At 39.7% G+C, this 21,526-nt stretch overlaps 1 long non-coding RNA gene across 1 annotated transcript in view; it reads left to right on the forward strand.

The window, feature by feature from the left end:
* Positions 1-21,526, forward strand: part of LOC103892888 (uncharacterized) — a 307,678-nt gene that overhangs the window by 22,745 nt on the left and 263,407 nt on the right. The window contains exon 3 of the long non-coding RNA XR_657057.4: positions 2,074-2,165. This is a non-coding gene — a long non-coding RNA (uncharacterized LOC103892888). The remainder of the gene's footprint in view (positions 1-2,073; positions 2,166-21,526) is intronic.

Raw genomic sequence — 21,526 nt, forward strand, 5'->3', positions numbered from 1 at the left:
TATTCAAAGATTATAGAAATTAGGACCTGACATCTTTGTGTATGTGTGGCAGGGTGGTGGGGGGCATGGGGCTATTATTTCATTTACCACTGGCATGTGTTGTTTTATGGGAGAGGGGCTTCTGCAGTGGGAAATGCTAGTCCTTATTAGAGGAATGGTGGGCTACCTTATGCTAGTGACTATCCATGCCCCTCCTTCCAACTAGGATGCTGTCTTCTTCCTCTGCTGGGTGGTGGGTTAGCCAGTTCTAATCCTCAACTCATTGCCTGTTTCTGAGGATCACTCCTGGCACCACTTTTGTTATTCTAGGTCTTCTGGGAAGTAGATGCCAAGACTGGATTAAACATGTGGGGAAACAGCTGGAAACATCTGGGAAAATGCCATATGAAGGAAGATGGGGAGGGGACTGGGATAGACTTGGAGAGCCTTCATAGTGTGAAGCAACTGTGACCCTGAGAAGCAAGTGTGACCCTGCATGGACATCCCCCTCCTTCTGAGGGAAGTTCAGTAGTGCCCCTGGGGGGTCCTAAATCAAAGCTGGCCATCAGAGGACAGCCTTTGTGTCCTAAGAATGGGTTAGCCTTGATACATTCAGTCATTGGCCAGGAGCAGCCTATGGGAGGTATACCCTTGGCACAAACCTGATGCTGGATTCCAGAGCTTGTTCTATTATCCTCCTGTCTTGGAAGATCTGTGAGGAACATTCTCATGCCGGCACAGACATCATTTTGGCTTTCAAACATTAGAGTATGTACTTTCAGTCAGGTGCAGTGGTTCACATCTGTAATTCCAGCACTTGGGGAAGCCGAGGCAGGCGGATCATTGGGGGTCAGGAGTTCGAGATCAGCCTGGTCAACGCAGTAAAACCCCATCTTTACTAAAAATACAAAAAATTAGCCGGGTATGGTGGCAGGCACCTATAGCCCCAGCTATTTGGGAGGCTGAGGCAGGAGAATGGTGTGAACCTGGGAGGCGGAGGTTGCAGTGAGCCGAGATCATGCCACTGCACTTCAGCCTGGGCGACAGAGTGAGACTCCGTTTCAAAAAAAGAAAAAAAAAAGAAAAATGCAAAAATTAGTTGGGCGCATTAGTGTGCGCCTGTAATCCGAGCTACCCAGTAGGCTGAGGCATGAGAATCTCATGAGCCTGGGAGGTGTCACCCTTGCCAAGATGGCTCCACTGCACTCCAGTTTGGGCAACAGAGCGAGACTGTATCTCAACAGCAACAACAACAACAACAACAACAAACATTAGGAGATATACTTTAGACAATAAACATATAACTATAAAATTACCACACGAGCCTCAAGAATGTAGTTTAAATACTGTAAAAAAAAGTGTTGTAAACATCCTTGAAAGTTAAAAGAAAGAGCACAAGCATTTAAAACAAGAAAAACATCGTGGGTGTCTGTGATGGACCTTGAAGGATGATTGAGATTCTGATGGATTAATATTGGTTGAGGAGAGAAGGCATCCTTCATGGAGCAAATGATTGAACGTAATTTTAGAAGGAGGGTGATACGCATTGTGTCTGGGAACCATGAATGGTACAATGACCTGAAGCATCAGGTGTCTGCAAGGAAACAAAGATTGATTTGATGATTAGCTGGGGTCATATGGTGGAGGGCAAGGATGGGCAGAATAATTAGGAATTAGTCAGCAATAGGGAAGGAAACAATGTTCTAGAAGAAGACACAGCAAGTGCAAGAAGAGGTAGATTTGAATAAAGATGATGAGGTCTAAGGGAGAAGAGTGAAGATAGCCATATTAATCAATACAAAAGGTAGGATTATTATTAGATCTTTGGGATCTAATAATAAGATTTGTTTGGGAATTGTGAGAATCATTATGTTAAAATAATTTTAACATGGTAGCTGATTGTATTAGGGAGTAATGGCCAGACGAGAGTGGAAAGAAAGACTCCAAGCCAAAAGTTGGAGAGTGAGGGATGAAAAATGTTGTGGAATTCCGTAGATTATAATAAAGATGAAAAAAAGAGGCAGACATAAGTAAATGGCATGAATTACTAAAGAGTTGTCAGGATAATGAAGTACCCTGTTTTTGTTTTCCCAGAATATGAGCATCTATCATGGACCAACCAATAACTGCAATAAAAGTGTGATAAATGCTGTATCCCCTGGCAAATGATGAGTGTCTTCAAGATGGTGAGTATCTTCATCTTTTTAGGACCTGCCTAAAAAAACAGGTCCATAATATAGTCTATAAGAAACTATTAAATAAATGAATGAGAAATGGATATCAGGAAAGAAAAAAACCAATTATCAATCAGGTATGTGCTGAGAGATGAGCACTGTCAGGAACTTTTGCCTACACCATTTTACTAATTTTCCAACAATTCAGTGAGTTAGATATTATCCGCATTTAAGAAATGAAGATATTGAGGTTTTGAGGGCTTAAATTATGACTCGAGTTCCCATGATTAGTAAATGGCAGAAACACAGAGCAGGATGCTGGGTTGGGCGGGGGATGACAGCAGGAATGTTCTCCATTGAAGAAGGCTTTGATATGGTTTTGAAGAAACCTGGTTTTGGTTAACACTAGGAAATTGAAGGAGTTTGTGAGAAGAAAGGTGCAATTTAGTGGTGAGACAATGAACATCCAGATGATGCAGTGAAAATGAGACATTTCATTGACACTGAGTAGGAGCGAATAGGGTTAGAATGGTCCAGTAATTGAACAGCGATGAAAGGTTGGAAAGATACAGTTTCAAGAAAGGATTTGAAAACCCAGGATTTAGGAAGCATTTATTTGATATCACTTGCAGTTTGCTGAGGAACTGGGGCACGGAATAGAAAACAGTGGATCAAGTAATATCATGTATTGTTATCTATTGCTATGTAATAAATCATCCCTGAAGTTAGTAGATTACAAGAAGAATATATATTTTCACACAGTTTGTGTAGATCAGGAATCTGGGAATGGCTTGACTGGATCCTTCAGCCCAGGGATTCTCACAAGGCTGCAATCAAGGTATCAGCCAAGGCTGCGGTCATCTCAAGGCGTAACTGGGGCAAGATCTGCTTTAAAGCTTACTCACAATGCTGTTTGCAGAATTGAGTTCCTGCTGGGCTGTTGGACTAAGAGCCACAGTTTCTTAGTACTTAGCCTCTCCAGAGGGCAACTCACAATAGAGTAGCTGGCTTTATCAAAATGAGAAAGTGAGAAAGAGCAAGAGAGTGCCAGCAGGATAGAAGTCACAGCCTTTTATAACCCACTTTCAGAAGTAATAGCCCATCACTTTTGTTACTTAGAAGGAAGTCATTAGGTCTAGGCCACCCATGGTGAGGGGTTACACAAGAACATACCTACCAGAAGGCAAGGATCACTGGGGGCTATTTTAGAAGTAGTCTACTCCAAAGTGATTCACCAGAAACGAGTTGCTCTTTCTCAACAAAGAATTAGAGGTAAAGTTGTTGAGAGAGAGTTTAACATGGCATAAAAGAAGAATTGGTTATGAATCATGGCATTCAGATCTATAAGGAAGTAGAATGATTTATCGGACTCAGATTGACCTTTTTGATTCACTTTCTTCAATGGGCTTTCTGGAAAGAAGTTACCTGCCACCTTACCTGACCCTCTCTCAATTGAAGTGTTGCTTAAGGTAGAATGGCCTCACCAATCTTTCAGTGTCTCATCCTTATTTGAACATTTGGTCGTACAGTAGATTTGCAATCTTATAGTGTGTCAATGACAGCACCACTTTTTCCAAATCTTATCCAGTGATTCAGTAATAAAGGAATTTCTTGTGATTCTGGAGCCTCAGCTAAGCTTTGAAACACACGTTCTGTGGCAGGGCAAGTTTTTTCATGGTCTTCAGTGGCCAAAGAACAACAGTGATTGTGATAAGTTCCTAGATGGAATGATAGTCTGTTGCAGGTATTCAATAAAGAAGAATCCAAACATATTAGCTTTTAAAATTTTGTTTAAATTTCATTAATGAATTAATAAATTAATTAGTTTTCCAGATGGCATCTCACTCTATTGCCCAGTCTGGAGTGCAGTGGTGCAATCATAGCTCAGTGTAGCCTCAAACTCCTGGGCTCAAGCAATTCTTCCACCTCAGCCTCCCAAGAAGATGGGAGTACAGGGTGCATCACCCTGCCTGGCTAATTTTTTTAAATTTCTTTTTAGAGATGGGGTCTCACTTTGTTGGCCACGCTGGTGTTGAACTCCTGGCTTCAAGCAGTTCTCCCTCCTCAGACCCCCAAAGTACTAGGATCACAGATGTGGGCCACCACACCCAGCATCTAGCCTGTTAGTGGGGAGAAGGAACACCTTTTTTTTCAGTCCTCTGGAAACCAGAAACTTGTTACTGTGGATTTTAAAGGAATTTCAAAGGTCTTCTACATTTTTGTGGGAGACAAACTCAACCAAAACGCTTCCTCCTCATGAGGGTACTAAGACAACTCAAGGGTAAAATAATAGTTTTTTTTTGTCCTGGCGCGGTGGCTCACGCCTGTAATCCCAGCGCTTCGGGAGGCCGAGGTGGGCGGATCACGAGGTCAGGAGGTCGAGACCATCCTGGCTAACACGGTGAAACCCCATCTCTACTAAAAAAAAACACAAAAAGTTAGCTGGACGTGGTGGTGGGCGCTTGTAGTCTCAATTACTCGGGAGGCTGAGGCAGGAGAATGGCATTAACCCGGGAGGCGGAGCTTGCAATGAGCCGAGATTGTGCCCCTGCACTCCAGCCTGGGTGACAGAGCGAGACTCCGTCTCAAAAATAAAGAAAGAAACAAACAAACAAAAATAATAGATTTTTTAAATAGCGCTGGACAGGTGTTATCCACATGTAAAAGAATACAGTTAGATCCCTATCTTATATACAAAAATTAACCAAAAATAGATGAAAATCTAAATGTAAGAGCTAAAACTATACCACTCTTAGTAGAAAACAGAAGAGTACATCTTTGTGACAGTGGATTAGGCTGTGGTTTATTAGACATAACCAAAAGCAACAAAAGGAAGAATAGATAAATTTGACTTCATCAAAATTAAAAACTTCTGTGTTACAAAGGATACCATCAGTGAAAAGACAACCCCACAGACGGGGAGAAGAGATTTGCAAGTCATGTATATGATAAGGGATTTGTATGCAAAGCATATAAAGAACGCTTACAACTCAGGAAAAAAATAAAAATGAAAAGGCACAGAACCCAATTTGAATTCAGGCAAAGGATTAGAACAGACATTTCTCTAAAGATGACATACAAATGGTCAATAAACACATACAAGGATTCTCAACATCATTAGTAATCAGGGAAATGAAAATGAGAACCACAATGAGTTAACACTTCACACCTGCTAGGATGGGAATAATAAAAATGACAGATAATAAGAAGCGTCAGTGAGTTAATGGAGAGATCGGAGGCTCAGACTTTGATGGTGGGAATGTAAAATGTTACAGCTGCTTTGACAAACAGTTTGGGATTTTGTCAAAAAGTTAAACATGGGCTGGGTGCCATGGCTCACACCTGTGATCCCAGCACTTTGGGAGGGCAAGGCAGGCAGATCACTTGAGGTTAGCAGTCTGACCAACATGGTAAAACCCCATCTCTACTAAAAATACAAAAAATTAGCTGGGCATGGTTGTGCATGCCTGTAACCCCAGCTACTCGGGAGGCTGAGGCATGAGAATTGTTTGAACCCAGGAGGCAGAGGTTGAAGTGAGCCATGATTGTACCACTGCACTCCAGCCTGGGTGATGGAATAAGACTCCATCTCAAAAAAAAAAAAAATTAAATTAAATTAAAAAAAAGGTTAAACACAGATTTGCTGTATGATCCTGTAGTTCCACTCCTAAGTATATACCTAAGAGAACTGAAAATACATGTCCACACAAAATCTTGTACATAAATATTCACAGCGGCATTGCTAATGTAAAAACAATCCAAATATCTATCAACAGATGAGTGGATAAATAAAATATTTGTTCCTTTTTTTTATTTTTTTGAGACGGAGTCTCTTTCTGTCCCCAGGCTGGAGTGCAGTGGTGTGATCTTGGCTCACTGCAACCTCTGCCTCCCTGGTTCAAGCTGTTCTCCTGCCTCAGCCTCCTGAGTAGCTGGGACTACAGGTACACGCCACCATGCCCAGCTAATTTTTGTATTTTTAGTAGAGACGGGGTTTCACCATGTTGGCCAGGATGGTCTCAATCTCTTGACCCTGTGATCTGCCTGCCTCAGCCTCCCAAAGTGCTGGGATTACAGGTGTAAGCCACCGTGCCCAGCAAATGAAATATTTGTAATACATATAAACATTGGAATATTATTCGGCCATAATAAAGAATGAGGCACTGACACATCCTCCAACATGCATGGGCCTTAGAGACATGATGCTAAGGGAAAGGAACCAGAGGTAAAACACCACACATTGTATAACTGCATCTATGTAAAATATTCGGAATAGACAAATTCACACATATAAAGTAAGTTGGCAGTGGCTGGGGCTGAAGGGAAGGGGGAAAGGAGAATGAATGTTAATGACTATGGGGTTTCTTTCTGGGGTGATGAAAACATTCTGCAAATAGATAGTGGTGATCAATGCACAACTTTGTGAATATACTAAAAAAATCACTGAATTGTACACATTAAAAGGGTAAACTTTATGGCATGTAAACTATATTTTCATGAAAGTATTATTTTAAAATAACCCTCCTTTCATCTCAGCTCTTCTGAGTCTTGAAATATAATTAGACAAATGATAGTGTGGATTATGGTGCTGGAGCCTCTGAGCCAATGGTAACCAGTTTAAACTTTTAGTCATTAACACTCCATTATGCGTTTCTTGTTTTTCATTTTTGTTTTTGTTTTTACTTGAGACAGAGTCTTGCTCTGTCACTCAGGCTGGAGTGCAATGGCATAATCACAGCTCACAGCAGCCTCAACCTGCTGGGCTGAAGCAATCCTCTTGTCTCAGCCTCCGAAGTAGCTGAGACCACAGGCATATGACACCATACCTCGCTAATTTTTACATTTTTTGTAGAGATGAGGTCTCACCATGTTGCCCAGGCTGGTGTCAAACTCCTGAGCTAAAGCAATCCTTCTGCCTTGACCTCCCAGAATGCTGGTGTTACAAGCATTAGCCACCGTGCCCAGACCCATTACATGTTTTTTATTTATTATATCCTGTTGAATGTATCTGACTCCATCACAAAACCCCATCCCATCAACCTAACTGGGTATCATTCAATGAATTGTACACTTCCATTCAGTATGAATATAAAGGCCAGAAAAATCCGTTTTTTGTTATTTCAGTCCTTTCAGTTTTCATTAATATTTTGTTTCTAAAGATGAATAATCTAATGAATATAATTAGATGAGATGCTAACACATGTTACATAAAATCTAAGACAGAGTTAAAGTTCTAACTTCCCATCCCCTAAATTCTCAATTCTGTTGTTAACACTGGAAATAATTGTTTCTTGGCACTGGATCAGATGTATTTAATATATTTTAAAGCACAAGATGTACAATGACAAAGATTAAAAATGCCCCCAAAGAGGAAATTACAGCACATGATAGCTTATTGTTATTATTTTTTTAATTTGGCAGTTTTCTGCTAAGTTCAAAGCAGCTGGGGAGAGTAGCAAGTAACAAAGTGAGACAGATTTATGAAGCCCACACTTGGCAATATTTTTGTGTAAAATTAGTCAAAATCATTATACTTGTAGATGAAGAAATGAATTCCAACAAGTTTGCATTTTTTTAAAGAAAAATCATATTTTGTCTAAGTGAACTGGAAGAACTGAGCAATTTATTGGATTAGTTGATCACCAGCATTGTAACTCACAATAAAATTTGAGGATGTCTGCCAAGCATTGGCTCTCAGAAGAGTAGGATAATAATACACTGATTTTCAATAAGTAGAATTCAGCCCATATTACAGCCTATCTTCCTATCCAAAGAACTGAGGGGAAATAAGCCATTAGAAGAATTTTCCACTGAAACTTCTTTGTTTTGCTCTAATGTATTACTAAAATTTTCTGATAACAAAGAATGAGACAGATATAAATATGCACCATTTTAATAAAAACCCAATTACAATACATCAATTTAAAAATATAATTGAAATGGCTGATTTCAGAGCTGGGGCAGGATGGGCACAAGATGAGCCTGAAATATATTGTTATGCCATAAAATAAAAAAGCACTACATTCATCTACCTATCATGACCTGTCACCAGGAAAAAAATTCAGCTCAAAGGGGCTACCACTGGGAAAATCTAGGTTGATTTGAGCATCAAATAATGGAATACAATAATAAAGTATAAATCACTGGGAAAAAAGAAACTCATGGGTTTATACCAAAAATAAATAGATAAATAAGTGGGAGAGGAGGGCTCTTGCTAATAGCAGAATATCGAGGGCCAGTTGGTAAGTATCGGGGGAGCACTGGAGTTGAAAATTTATCATTTTCCAACCATCGTGGTATGGATTGGATCCGATAAGAATAATCAATGGATTCTTAATCTTAGAAGAAATTTTGATGGGAGACAGAACATTTCTATGGTTTCAAAGTGTCTCTCTACAGACTGCTTATCTATTGTAAGGAAGTATGATGGTTAATAGAGTGTCAATTTGATTGGACTGAAGGATGCAAAGTATTGATTCTGGGTGTGTCTGTGAGGGTGTTGCCAAAGGAGATTAACATTTGAGTCAGTTGGCTGGGAAAGGCAGATCCACCCTTAATCTGGGTGGGCACCATCTAATCAGCTGCCAGTGCAGCTAGAATATAAAGCAGGCAGAAGAACGTGTAAAGACTAGACTGGCCTAGCTTCCCAGACTACATCTTTCTTCCATGCTGGACCCTTCCTGCCCTTGAACATCAGACTCCAAGTTCTTCAGTTTTGGGACTCGGACTGGCTCTCCTTGCTCCTCAGCTTGCAGATGGCCTACGGTGGGACCTTGTGATCATGTGAGTTAGTACTTAATAAACTCAGATATACATATATATGTATCCTATTAGTTCTGTCCCTCTAGAGAACCCTGACTAATACAGGAAGACAAAAAAGTACAGTAATTATGCAGTGGAGAATCAGATCACACCTTAACTGCACCTTGACCAGTGGTCCTAGTGACCATCACCCATGAACAGGTGGCCTTGTGTCCCTCCAGGTGTGACACTCCTGGAAGGACACCACATTACCTATGCAGTATTCCATCTGAGAACACATAACTTCAATAAAATCCAAAGGAGAAACATTCTATGAAACAAAAAGAGGAATATATTTTTCCAAAGCATCAATGTTATGAAAGACTGTGGAAATGTTTCAGTTATAAGAGGTCAAAAATAAAAGATAAGTGTTGATAAGGTTGTAAAGAAAAGGGAACCCTGGTGTACCGTTAGTGGAAATGTAAATTAATACAATCATTATAGAAAACAATTCGGGGTTTCTCAAAAAATTAAAATAGAAATACCACATCATCAGATGAGTAGATTGCAAAAATTTTCTCCCATTCTGTAGGTTGCCTGTTCACTCTGATGGTAGTTTCTTTTGCTGTGCAGAAGCTCTTTAGTTTAATTAGATCCCGTTTGTCAATTTTGGCTTTTGTTGCCTTTGCTTTTGGTGTTTTAGACATGAAGTCCTTGCCCATGCCTATGTCCTGAATGGTATTGCCTAGGTTTTCTTCTAGGGTTTTTATGGTTTTAATCTAACATTTAAGTCTTTAATCCATCTTGAATTAATTTTTGTATAAGGTGTAAGGAAGGGATCCAGTTTCAGCTTTCTCCATATGGCTAGCCAGTTTTCCCAGCATCATTTATTAAATAGGGAATCCTTTCCGCATTTCTTGTTTTTGTCAGGTTTGTCAAAGATCAGATGGTTGTAGATGTGTAGTATTATTTCTGAGGGCTCCGTTCTGTTCCGTTGGTCTATATCTCTGTTTTGGTACCAGTACCATGCTGTTTTGGTTACTATAGCCTTGTAGTATAGTTTGAAGTCAGGTAGCATGATGCCTCCAGCTTTGTTCTTTTGGCTTAGGATTGTCTTGGCAATGTGGGCCCTTTTTTGGTTCCATATGAACGTTAAAGTAGTTTTTTCCAATTCTGTGAAGAAATTGGTAGCTTGATGGGGATGACATTGAATCTATAAGTTACCTTGGGCAGTATGGCCATTTTCACGATATTGATTCTTCCTATCCATGAGCATGGAGTGTTCTTCCCTTTGTTTGTGTCCTCTTTTATTTAGTTGAGCAGTGGTTTGTAGTTCTCCTTAAAGAGGTCCTTCACATCCCTTGTAAGTTGGATTCCTAGGTATTTTATTCTCTTTGAAGCAATCGTGAATGGGAGTTCACTCATGATTTGGCTGTTTGTCTGTTATTGGTGTATAAGAATGCTTGTGATTTTTGCACATTGATTTTGTATCCTGAGACTTTGCTGAAGTTGCTTATGAGCTTAAGAAGATTTTGGGCTACAATCTACTCATCTGACAAAGGGCTCATATGCAGAATCTACAAAGAACTCAAACAAATTTACAAGAAAAAAACAAACAACCCCATCAAAAAGTGGGCAAAGGATATGAACAGACACTTCTCAAAAGAAGACATTTATGCAGCCAACAGACACATGAAAAAATGCTCATCATCACTGGCCATCAGAGAAATGCAAATCAAAACCACAATGAGATACCATCTCACACCAGTTAGAATGGCAATCATTAAAAAGTCAGGAAACAACAGGTGCTGGAGAGGATGTGGAGAAATAGGAACACTTTTACACTGTTGGTGGGACTATAAACTAGTTCAACCATTGTGGAAGTCAGCGTGGCGATTCCTCAAGAATCTAGAACTAGAAATACCATTTGACCCAGCCATCTCATTCCTGGGTATATACTCAAAGGATTATAAATCATGCTGCTATAAGGACACATGCACACGTATGCTTATTGCGGCACTATTCACAATAGCAAAGACTTGGAGCCAACACAAACGTCCAACAATGATAGACTGGATTAAGAAAATGTGGCACATATACACCATGGAATACTATGCAGCCATAAAAAATGATGAGTTCATGTCCTTTGTAGGGACATGGATGAAACTGGAAACCATCATTCTCAGCAAACTATCGCAAGGACAAAAAAACCAAACACTGCATGTTCTCACTCATAGGTGGGAATTGAACAATGAGAACACATGGACACAGGAAGGGGAACATCACACACCGGTGCCTGTCATGGGGTGGGGGGAGGGGGGAGGGATAGCATTAGGAGATATGCCTAATATAAATGACGAGTTAATGGGTGCAGTACACCAACATGGCACATGTATACATATGTAACTAACCTGCACGTTATGCGCATGCACCCTAGAGCTTAAAGTATAATAAAAAAAAAAAAAGAGAAATACCACATCATTCAACAACCCAACTTCTGGGTATATAAACAAAGGGAATGAAATCAGTATGTTGAAGAGCTGTCTGCACTGCCATGTTCATTGCAACACTATTCATAATAGCCAAGATATAGAGTCAACCTAAGTGTTCATCCATGGATGAATAAAGAAAATGTGGCGTCTATACACAATGCATTACTATTCAGCTTTAAAAAAGAGGGAAAGTCTGTCATTTGCAACAACATGGATGAACCTGGAGGTTGTTATGTTAAATGAAATAAACCAGGCACAGAAAGACAGATATCATAGGATCTCACTCATCTGTGGAATGTAGAAATGTAAGCTTCATAAAATCAGAGAGCAGAATGCTGATTACCAGGGGTTAGGGAGAGAATGGAATTGGGGAAAAGGATATAATATTTCAGTTAAACAGGAGAAATCAGTTCAAGAAATCTATTTTACAACATGGTGATGATAGTTAATAAAAAATTAAAAGAGGCCAAAGAGACATGACAAGTAAATACAGTACCTGATCTTAGACTAAATTTTGTACTGGAGTGGTGGGTGGGGCAATGTGATATATGGCCCTGTTAGATCAAGTGAGAAAATTCGAATACAAAGTGTAGAGTAAAACATTTGCCGATATTAAATTCACCAAAGTTGACAACTTTTCTTTGGTTATATAACAGAATATTCCTATTGTTAAGAAACACACACTGATATATTAATAGGTCGAAGGCCATGATCTATTTACTTTATCATCAAGTGGTTCAGAAAAGAAATTAGATGTAGCTAGATAGCTACATACATTGACAAATAGTCTTAATGATAGAACAAATGGGGTACAAGGTTAAAAATAGGTGAATCTGAATAAATGGTATGTGGGGATTTTCATATTATTTTTATTTCCACAATTTATCTGTAAATTTCAAGTTATTTCCAAATAAAAAGTTAAAAATATATCATTGATTTGGGTAATTTGTGTTTCTGTTGGCAAAAGGTTGCTTGCTTCTAAAGAACTCAGCAAATGAATCCCTGGACTTGGGAAATCCACCAGTACTTTTCAAATTATGATGACTTTGCAAATTAAAATTTGGAAGCAAGTTTGGGATTATGTTGAGAAGGAAAGGCAAAAGGCTAATTTTATTTCTGTTTAAGAGTTACTTGGTTGAAAGAAAAACAAACTCACGTTGGCCAAAAGGAAATTTATTGTAAGTAAAGAAGGGAAATTTCATGAAAGCCAACTGTGGGAAGTACTACTGGTGTCATGGGAACTACAGAGATATCAGACGCTTCTCTATCTCTGTCTCTGTCTCTTTCTTTCCTTCCCTCTCCTACTTAGCCAGTTCTGGTCAGAACTACAGGACAACCAGTTTGAAAAATTTGGCAAGTTCTTCAGCAAAAGTGACAAAAACATTTCCAAATAAGAGCACATGAACTGTGCAGACACCTCATGTATTTTATTTTCTGCTGAAATTAGAGAAGAACAACTGACCTAATATTTGACTAATAACTCCATGAATTTTAATCATAATTAATAATTTATATTAAGGCCATTATAAGATTAAAAATATTAACGTGAGCAATGATATTCTTTGATTCTCCTTTTATAAATATCACATGGGCACAGAATGGAGAATGGATTTTAGAGAAACGAGAGTGAAGTGGGATATCATTTAGATGATGTTATCATTGTCCAAGCAAAACGTGGTGGCTTGGATGGGTATAAGAATAGCTGTGGAGATGGAGAGAAAAGGGTAGATAAGGAATATCTTTAAGAGGTACAACTGAGAAGTCTTTGTGTTGGATTGAATGTGAATGTTTGAGGAAGAGGTTTTCAAGGAAGTCTCCCAGGTTTCCAGTAGGAGTGAATGGTAGGAACATTATGGAGATTGAAAACATTAGGGGAGGAGTAATTTTGGGGAGAAAAAGTCATGAGTTCAATATAGGCCTTCTTTTAGTTTGAGAAACTAGTAAGATACAAATGGAGTTCTCAGGTTGCTAGATATATGGGTTCAGGGCTTGGAGCCCCAAAGAAAGAGCTGGTATAGAGAAAGAATCTTGAGAAAAGTTGATAAGTTTGTGGCATTTGAAGCCATGGAAATTTATGCAACAACCTCATAAGAAGGGAAAGAGCCAAACCTTGAAGAACTCCAACATATAAGGAATAGATGGGAAAGAAAGCTCTCCAACAAGAGACTGAAAAAAGAAAAAAGGTCTTATATGTAGGTGGGAAATTAGTAGAGTCTAATTTTGTCAAATCCACTGGAGAAGGCAAAAAATAAGCTAGTAGTCAACTGTGTCTCATAGTAGTGGAACCAGTAAAATGGGGCAGGTATCGTGCTCATCCTCTTTCTGCAAATGAAACAACGGTTGAGGCTTAGAGAGCTTAAATGACCCACTCAAGATCATGGAGCTACTAGGTAATGAGGCTGGGATTTGGACTCATGTGTCTCTGACTTTAAAGCCTATGCTTTTAAGCATTGCCTCATTCATTTCATCAACACAGATTGATTTCATACTTACTATGCATAATGAAGCCTGAAGATAATGTAATGAATAGGGCCTATATGATTTAGAGCCTGTACTCACTAAATGCAATTTGTTGCCAATTGAAAGTTGTGATTCCTGGGAATGGGTAAAAAAGGCTATGTGAGTTTTCTATTGCTGCACACCGAATTACTGCAAACTCACCACATGAAACAACTTCCAATTATCATCTCCCAGTTATATAAATGAAAAGGGTGGATGAGAGGGCCTGACTGGGTTCTATGCTTAGAGTTTAACAAGACTGAATTCAAGGCTGGCCTGGACTCTTCCCTGGAGACTTGGGGAAGAATCTCTTTCCAGGTCCATTCAGGGTGTTGGCAGGATCCAGTCCCTCGCTGCTGTAGGACAGAGAACCCCATTTCCTTACTTGCTTTCAGCTGTGGGCCTTTCTCAGCTCCTAGAGGCCCCTTGCAAGCTCTTTGCCATGGACTTTCTCCCAGACCCTCTCATCAGTTAAGCTTAACTTTTCAAGGCTGGTAGCAGGATCTCTCAAATAGAATCCTCCTGAAATTTATAATCGTTTGACTTCTCTTTTGCTATTAGCAAGCAAAATCTCCCTACTTTTAAAGGGCTAGTGTGATTAATTCAGGCTCAACTGCATAATCTCCCTCTTGCCTTATAACCTCTCATCATATTCACATGTCCCACCCACATTCAAATGGCTGGGGATTGGATTATACAAGGGTTAGGGTCACTGAGGGTCAATCTTAGAATTCTACCACAGAGGCATAAAGCCCTTGTTGCTTCCTTCTTCCCAAGCTCTCTGTTCTGCCATTTAAAAATTTCATAGTTTGAGAGAGAAGAATGCATATAGGTGATTAGTCCATTGATTTGACAGTAATACGATCAGCACTCTAAAAAAAAATTGCCTAGTATCTTTTCCCTGGGAACCAGCTTTCAAAGTGGAAAAAGCTAAGATGATTCTACAGCAGTGGGGATGTGCTTCATTTCCCCAAGATACCACAGCTGGGAAGCTCAGCTGCCTTTCTGGGAAGAGGGACTGCTCTGTTCTGCATGGAAGGCCACCCACGAGGGAGCACATCCATGTGAGAATCTGAGGAAACAGTGCAACGCCATCAACATGGCATCAAATTCTACCACAGCTGCTTTGTTGCCTCTTCCAGAAAGATCAAGACAGACCACTGTCCAGAGAGAGAGAGAGAGGTGATTAAGGGGATAATAATGCTCTGAGTATGAGCAACACCAGGGACTTACTGCCCAAACTCTCAGTGAGTTTTCAGCTTACAGCTTTTTGAGTTGTACCAAGATGTCCTTTCTTTGGAAAAAGCAGAGAGAGAGAGACAGAGACAGAGACATGAACAATGCATTTAAGAAGGCTGCCAGCCTCTGAGAATCTGGGGCCTGGACTCTTGGTTTTCAGCTGAAAAGCCTTCAAAAGGCCAGGGAAGCGTTAGTGAAAATGAATGGAAAGCCTCTGACAAGCATGCTATGTGCTGCGGAAATTGCAAACAGACTTGGCATGCTTGCTTAGGAGCCCAACAGAATGTGAACATCACTTGGTATTATAAGTCATGGGACAGCAGGCACTTGTTTCACTGGAATGGGCTTTGACATTAAAAAAAAGAAAAAAGATCACCATCTTTTTTTTTTTGGGGGGGGTGTAATTCAGTGCCCCAGGGAGGGACTTTGTTGTTGTGTCTGTGTCCTGCACCTCTTTTGTAGTACAGAAGAGTCATGCAGCAGAATCAGTAGCTGTCTTGAAGTACTGAACAGTGCAGAGAAGCAGAAGTCTTTATATGAAGGGTGTTTGGATAAGAGGGCTTCAATATAGACAGTCAGGCCTGGGTTCAAACTTTTATTCTGTCATCTACAATCTGGGTGATCTTAAACATGTTGCTTTGTCTTTCTGATTCCCAATTAGCTTCCCTGCGTTCCAGTTTCTCATCAGTAAAATGGGTGGCGGAGGATGAAATAATGTCTATGAGCTATGAAAATAAACTGACATAGAGAACGCATTCAATAAATAGTAGATAGTATCCCATCCTACATTCAAAGAACCTGTTGGCTGCCTACGCAACACCTGTTCCTCCTACTTTCTTCAGGGCTGGCAAAGCTTGTCTTCCAGTAAATATAATGAAAAGGCAAAACCACTTGTTTTTCTAGCTTCTCCTCTTACAGTCAGGACATGGGCCTGTTACCTGATTCTGGCCTGGATCCGCCACGGCCACCTTGAAATTTTAAGGGATGACACAGTGGTCTGCAGAACAAGGAAAAATGGACAAAGGGAAAGCTTAATGTTCCATGACATTGCAGAACTGCTGAATGAATCCTGGAACTTCCTTCCTGTATTAGTCAAGATTGTCTGAGATATGCCAAAGAAATAAGCAAGCCCTATATCTATAGTGGTTTATAAGAGCAATTTTAATTTCTTGCATACGCTATATGTACACTGTGGACTGAATAGGGGATTTGTTCCACTTTTCCTCACTCTGGAGGCCAGGTAGATGGAAAAACTGCATCTTAAGCATTGTAGAGTATTGTTTCAGAGGAACAAAGCCATCTCTAGAGGGTCTATAAGAATCCTCTAAATTGTCTTCCTGTCTCCAGTTTATTCCTTATTTAATCTGCTGGTGGACTGACTTCTCCAAAATTCCACTTTCCACTCTTATTAGACAGTTGCTGCTGTAGCAATGCTGTGTGTGTAACAACCACCCCCAAACTTCAGTGGCTTACAATAATGAATGTATTTCTTACTCACTCATAGGTCTGTGAGTCAGTAGCAGTCTTGGAGGGCTTACCTAGGATTGCTTACCTATGCTTGACTTCACATACATATTGAATTCAAGTCTGCTCCCTGTAGTTCCTTATTTGTGGATCAGCTGTTACCTAGTATATGTTCTTCTCATGGCTAAATGAAGCCATGCAAACAAACCAATCCATGCACTCATATGAACATCCCTGCTGGTATTCATGGAGTTAACATTTCACTGGTCAATTCCCATGACCAATCCCAAAGTAAAAATGGCAGGCATAATTATGCTTTCTTCTCTACTGGGAAGCACTGATAAGTCATGTGGAAAGTGATGTGGATATAAAATTTTAATACAAAGAGGAAGTAAGAATTAACACAAAATTGCAATCTACCATACATGTGCCAGCCAACTGATCACAATCTTCAATGGATCTATCTCTCCGGCAAAATAAAGGTGAAGGTCCTAAACTGGGCATTCGAGACCTTCTGTGTTCTGGCTTTTTCCTTCTCTCTATCATTTTCTCCCATGCCCCCTTATTCAAACCAAACTGATTTATTTTATTAATTCCTAATCATCCATGTGTGGCCATAGTTTTTATTGTTTTTACATTTTCCCGTTGAAAGAAGTCATATTCTTCTTCCATACCTCAACCTAAAGCCCAAGATACCCTTCTATGCCTTCAGTCTCCTTGTGTTTCTGCACCATAGCATCCGTTTGGACTGTTTGTTTGGTGCTTAGCATTTGTGATCTTGGATAAATGGTTCTTTAACCCACGTAGAAACAAAAACTTTGAAGCATACAGAATATCCTGAACACTTGGAATTGAAATTCTTGGCTTTACAAAAGGGGAATATTCACAAGCATGCAGGCCAGCAATCATTTTCACTTCCTTGAGATATAAACTTTCAGTGGTAACAGGACCTTCTTTTTCATTAGCCATGGACATTTGGAATCCTTGGGTAACTGAAATAAAACAAAATGCAGTCCTGTTCTTATAATCTTTGGAGATCTAGTTGATTGTGCGACATTTGATTGAATAGGAGCCTCTCTTCCACTGAAATAGATGAACAATGCTAGTAAAAAGAAAAAACCTTTTCCCATTACAGTATTTTATTTACATTTCAGTCACCTCCCAATACCCAGAAAAAAAGGGTTTTTGAAAAATGTTAGGCCACCTCTGCTACCTTTATCCTTAACATGGAAATCTTTGCCATAGGAGGGGACTTTCCATATTCCACTGTGAACATTCGTTGTCTAGAAACACTTATCTCCACAATTTGGCTTTAGGAAAGCTCCTTTATGTATGTCTAGCATCAATTGGTTAGTGTTCAAATGCTTAAAATTACATAGACTGGGCATAGCTATCAGTGGCAAGGGAAATGGCATTCGAGAAAGAGAATTTAATGTATCCCAGGGTAGCTGTCTTTGATAAGGAAGAGAATGTTAAGTGTTGCAGTACTGCTTAACCCTGAAGGAGTTTGTATTAGGGCTCTTAGGAGAAATAGAGACAATAGGATGTGTGTGTGTGTGTGTGTGTGTGTACCCACACATAATAGGATCTATATCTATATCCGTATCTACCTATATCTATAAAGAGAGGTTTATATTAAAAAATGGGCTCACACAGTTTTGGAGGCTGGCAAGTCCAAAATCTGCAGGGCAGTCTGGCAGGCTGGAAATTCTGACAGGGGCTGATGTTGTAGTCTTGAGTCCAAAGGCAATCTGGAGGCAGAACTCTTTCCTTTTTGAGGGATCTCAGTCCTTTCCTTTAAGGCCTTCAACTGGTTGGATGAGGCTCACTCACATTATGGAGGGTCATGTGCTTTTTTCAAGGTCTAATTACATCTGATTTAATATTAATGACATCTAAAAAAATACTGCCACAGAAACATCTAGACTTATATTTCAGCAAACAATGGGATACCATGGACTACTCAAGTTGACACATAAAATCAATCATCACACAGCTTTAATCCTCGATTCCTGATATTGAGGCAGTAAGTTCAGAATTAAACACCTGGACAACTTTCAAGGCAGGAGAATGCGAGTTTGCTAGGACTCTGACAACCCTGCACTAGCGTATACTCTCTGTATTCCAATTCCAAATGCCTGGTTTATAAAAACCTTTCCTAGCCCATGAAGATTGAGAATAGCTATTCTGAGAGCTATATATAATTTACTTTATCTTTTATTTCTTCCTATAAAACTGTGTTTTAAGAATATCTTCACGCTTTGTTTGCCACCTCCTTTTTTCCCCTGCTTTGTCCATTCTGATAATAATCTTAAGTCATTCCCAATAATTGTGTTTTTCTAATTTGATCCTAACTTTTCTATAGATGGGAACTATAGCCTTTACCTTTTTATATAGCCTGTGAAATGAAGAGGTGCTTGTTAATAAGTTATGTCTATTAACAGTGTCTTTGCACAATTAATATTCTGAAAGGTTGACAATTTGAGGGGAATTGAGGAAACACTTGCAAGGTAAGATTTAGGAATAGGCAATTTCTAAAATTAATCCAAATTAGGTGAACTAATCCAAATTAGTTCAACTCTGTTTATTAAATTATAATTAAAGGAAGGAAATATTTTATTTCAAATAAATGATAAATAATAACTTTGCTCTAATAGCATACATTTTATTATGCTAGGATGATACTCCAAAGAGCATATAGCCACTGTGCAAGGGTGAAATGAATAGAAACTTATCATATATTTTAGAATTCTTTATTTCTCAAGTTATTAATATATTTGCATATTCTCTCTTTTCCAAGACCTTGTAATATCTAAACACTGTGCATTAATTTAGTCAGAAAATCAGTGTGCACAATATTTTATATTTCTTTTCCTTAAACCAACTTACTTATGACCCTAACCTCATCTTGCCCTTTGCTAAAGAAAAATAATATGGGTGGGGGGCTAGGGGAGGGATTGCATTAGGAGAAATACCTAATGTAGGTGATGGGTTGATGCGTGCAGCAAACCACTATGGCACCTGCATACCTACGTAACAAAACTGCACGTTCTGCACATGTACCCCAGAACTTAAAGTATAATAAAAAAATTTAAAAAAAGACATCCAACTAGGAAAAGAAAGCAAATGATCTCTCTTTACTGATGATATGATCTTATACACAGAAAACTCTAAAGACTCCACCTAAAGGCTCCTAGAACATCTCCAGTAAAGTTTTATGATACTTTAAATCAATGTACAAAAAAAAAAAAAAAAATCAGTAGTATTCTTTGTAGTATTCTTCTTCTTATTTTTTTTTTTTTAATGGAGTCTCACTCTCACCCAGGCAGGAGTGCAGTGGCGTGATCTCAGCTCACTGCAACCTCTGCCCCCCGGGTTCAGGTGATTCTTCTGTCTCAGCCTCCTGGGTAGCTGAGATTACAGGTGACTGCCACCACACCCAGCTAATTGTTGTATTTTTTGTAGAGACGAGGTTTTACCATAAAAAAAGAAAAATAGGCCAGGCGCGGTGGCTTACGCCTGTAATCCCAGCACTTTGAGAGGCCAAGGCGGGCGGATCACGAGGTCAGGAGATCGAGACCATCCTGGCTAACACAGTGAAACCCCGTCTCTACTAAAAATACAAAAATTTAGCCGGCTGTGGTGGCAGGCGCCTGTAGTCCCAGCTACTCGGGAGGCTGAGGCAGGAGAATGGCATGAACCCAGGAGATGGAGCTTGCAGTGAGCTGAGATCGTGCCACTGCACTTCAGCCTGGGTGACAGAGCGAGACTCCATCTCAGAAAAAAAAAAAAAAAAAAAGAAAAATAATATCTCAATAATTATTGAAATCTTTCCCTGTCTTTCCTATTCTCTTCTTCCCTCTTCTTATCCACATTCATTAGCATTGCATAAAGATGCCAAGGTCAGCACAGCATCCAGTGGACATGGAGAAAGGAAATAGATAGTTCCTTCTCCTAATCAGTCAATACTGGTTACCCCCAAGATACTTTTTATCCCAGCCTCTATGTTCCTTCAGAGCTTGTCTGTCCTCTGCTATTTCTGTGCCACATTGGGACACAGGCATCTTTTCCAAGGCCTGTAGACTCTCCACCTTGGGCCTAACATTCCTAAGACACTCTAAGTCACACCCTCTGAGGTCTCGCTGTTTAACAAGCAGTGCCCAAGCCCAACCACTCAGTGGACTGTCAAGTGGACTGAGAAGTGATCTCATCTCCATTTGGGTGAATTTCCCTTCTCTCTTCTTATCACTGGCCTCTGTCTCTGTGCCCATCAGGTTGAGAGCCTCTAACAAAGTCTCATCATATATTCCAGGCTTTGCAAACATAAGAATCTGTCAGCAATTATCTGCTGGTAAGAGAGATTGAAATGGGCCAAGCTGCCCTGCTGGAATAAGGAAGAAGAAACTTTGGGGAGAACTAATTTGAAATGAGTTTATCTTGTGGCACATGGTACATGCTCTGGTGCATTCAAGTCACTTCTGCTTTATTCATTTTCCCTGCTTGACTGAAAACTATGACAGGTCTGTATAGTTCCTTCTAACTCTGTACACATGATCATACATATAGCAAGCTCTCAGGAGATACTGTTGAATGACTTAATGCAGGAAAGGAAAAAAGCATGGGAAGTAATCTAGAAATAGAACCATCATTGGCCAACAAAATCACTTGGGGAGCTTTTACAGATTTTACTTCTGGGCCTCATGCCTGAGGAGTCTGATTTAATAGGAATTGAGGTGGGGCCCAGGAATCTGTATTTGCACAACACCCTAGCAGAGCTGTTCAAAGGAAAGAATACAGTCATAGGTTCTTAGTTTCTGTTTCTGATTGTGCCAGTAAAGCCCCTTCCTCATCCCTCTTTTCCATTTGTTACCAGGGACAGGAACTAAAAACCATGGCTTCAGGCTGCTAAAAGCCTGAGACGAAACAAAACAGAACAAC

This window comes from Pongo abelii, chromosome 19 (assembly GCF_028885655.2).
Source record: "Pongo abelii isolate AG06213 chromosome 19, NHGRI_mPonAbe1-v2.0_pri, whole genome shotgun sequence".
In the NCBI taxonomy this organism is placed as follows: Eukaryota; Metazoa; Chordata; class Mammalia; order Primates; family Hominidae; genus Pongo; species Pongo abelii.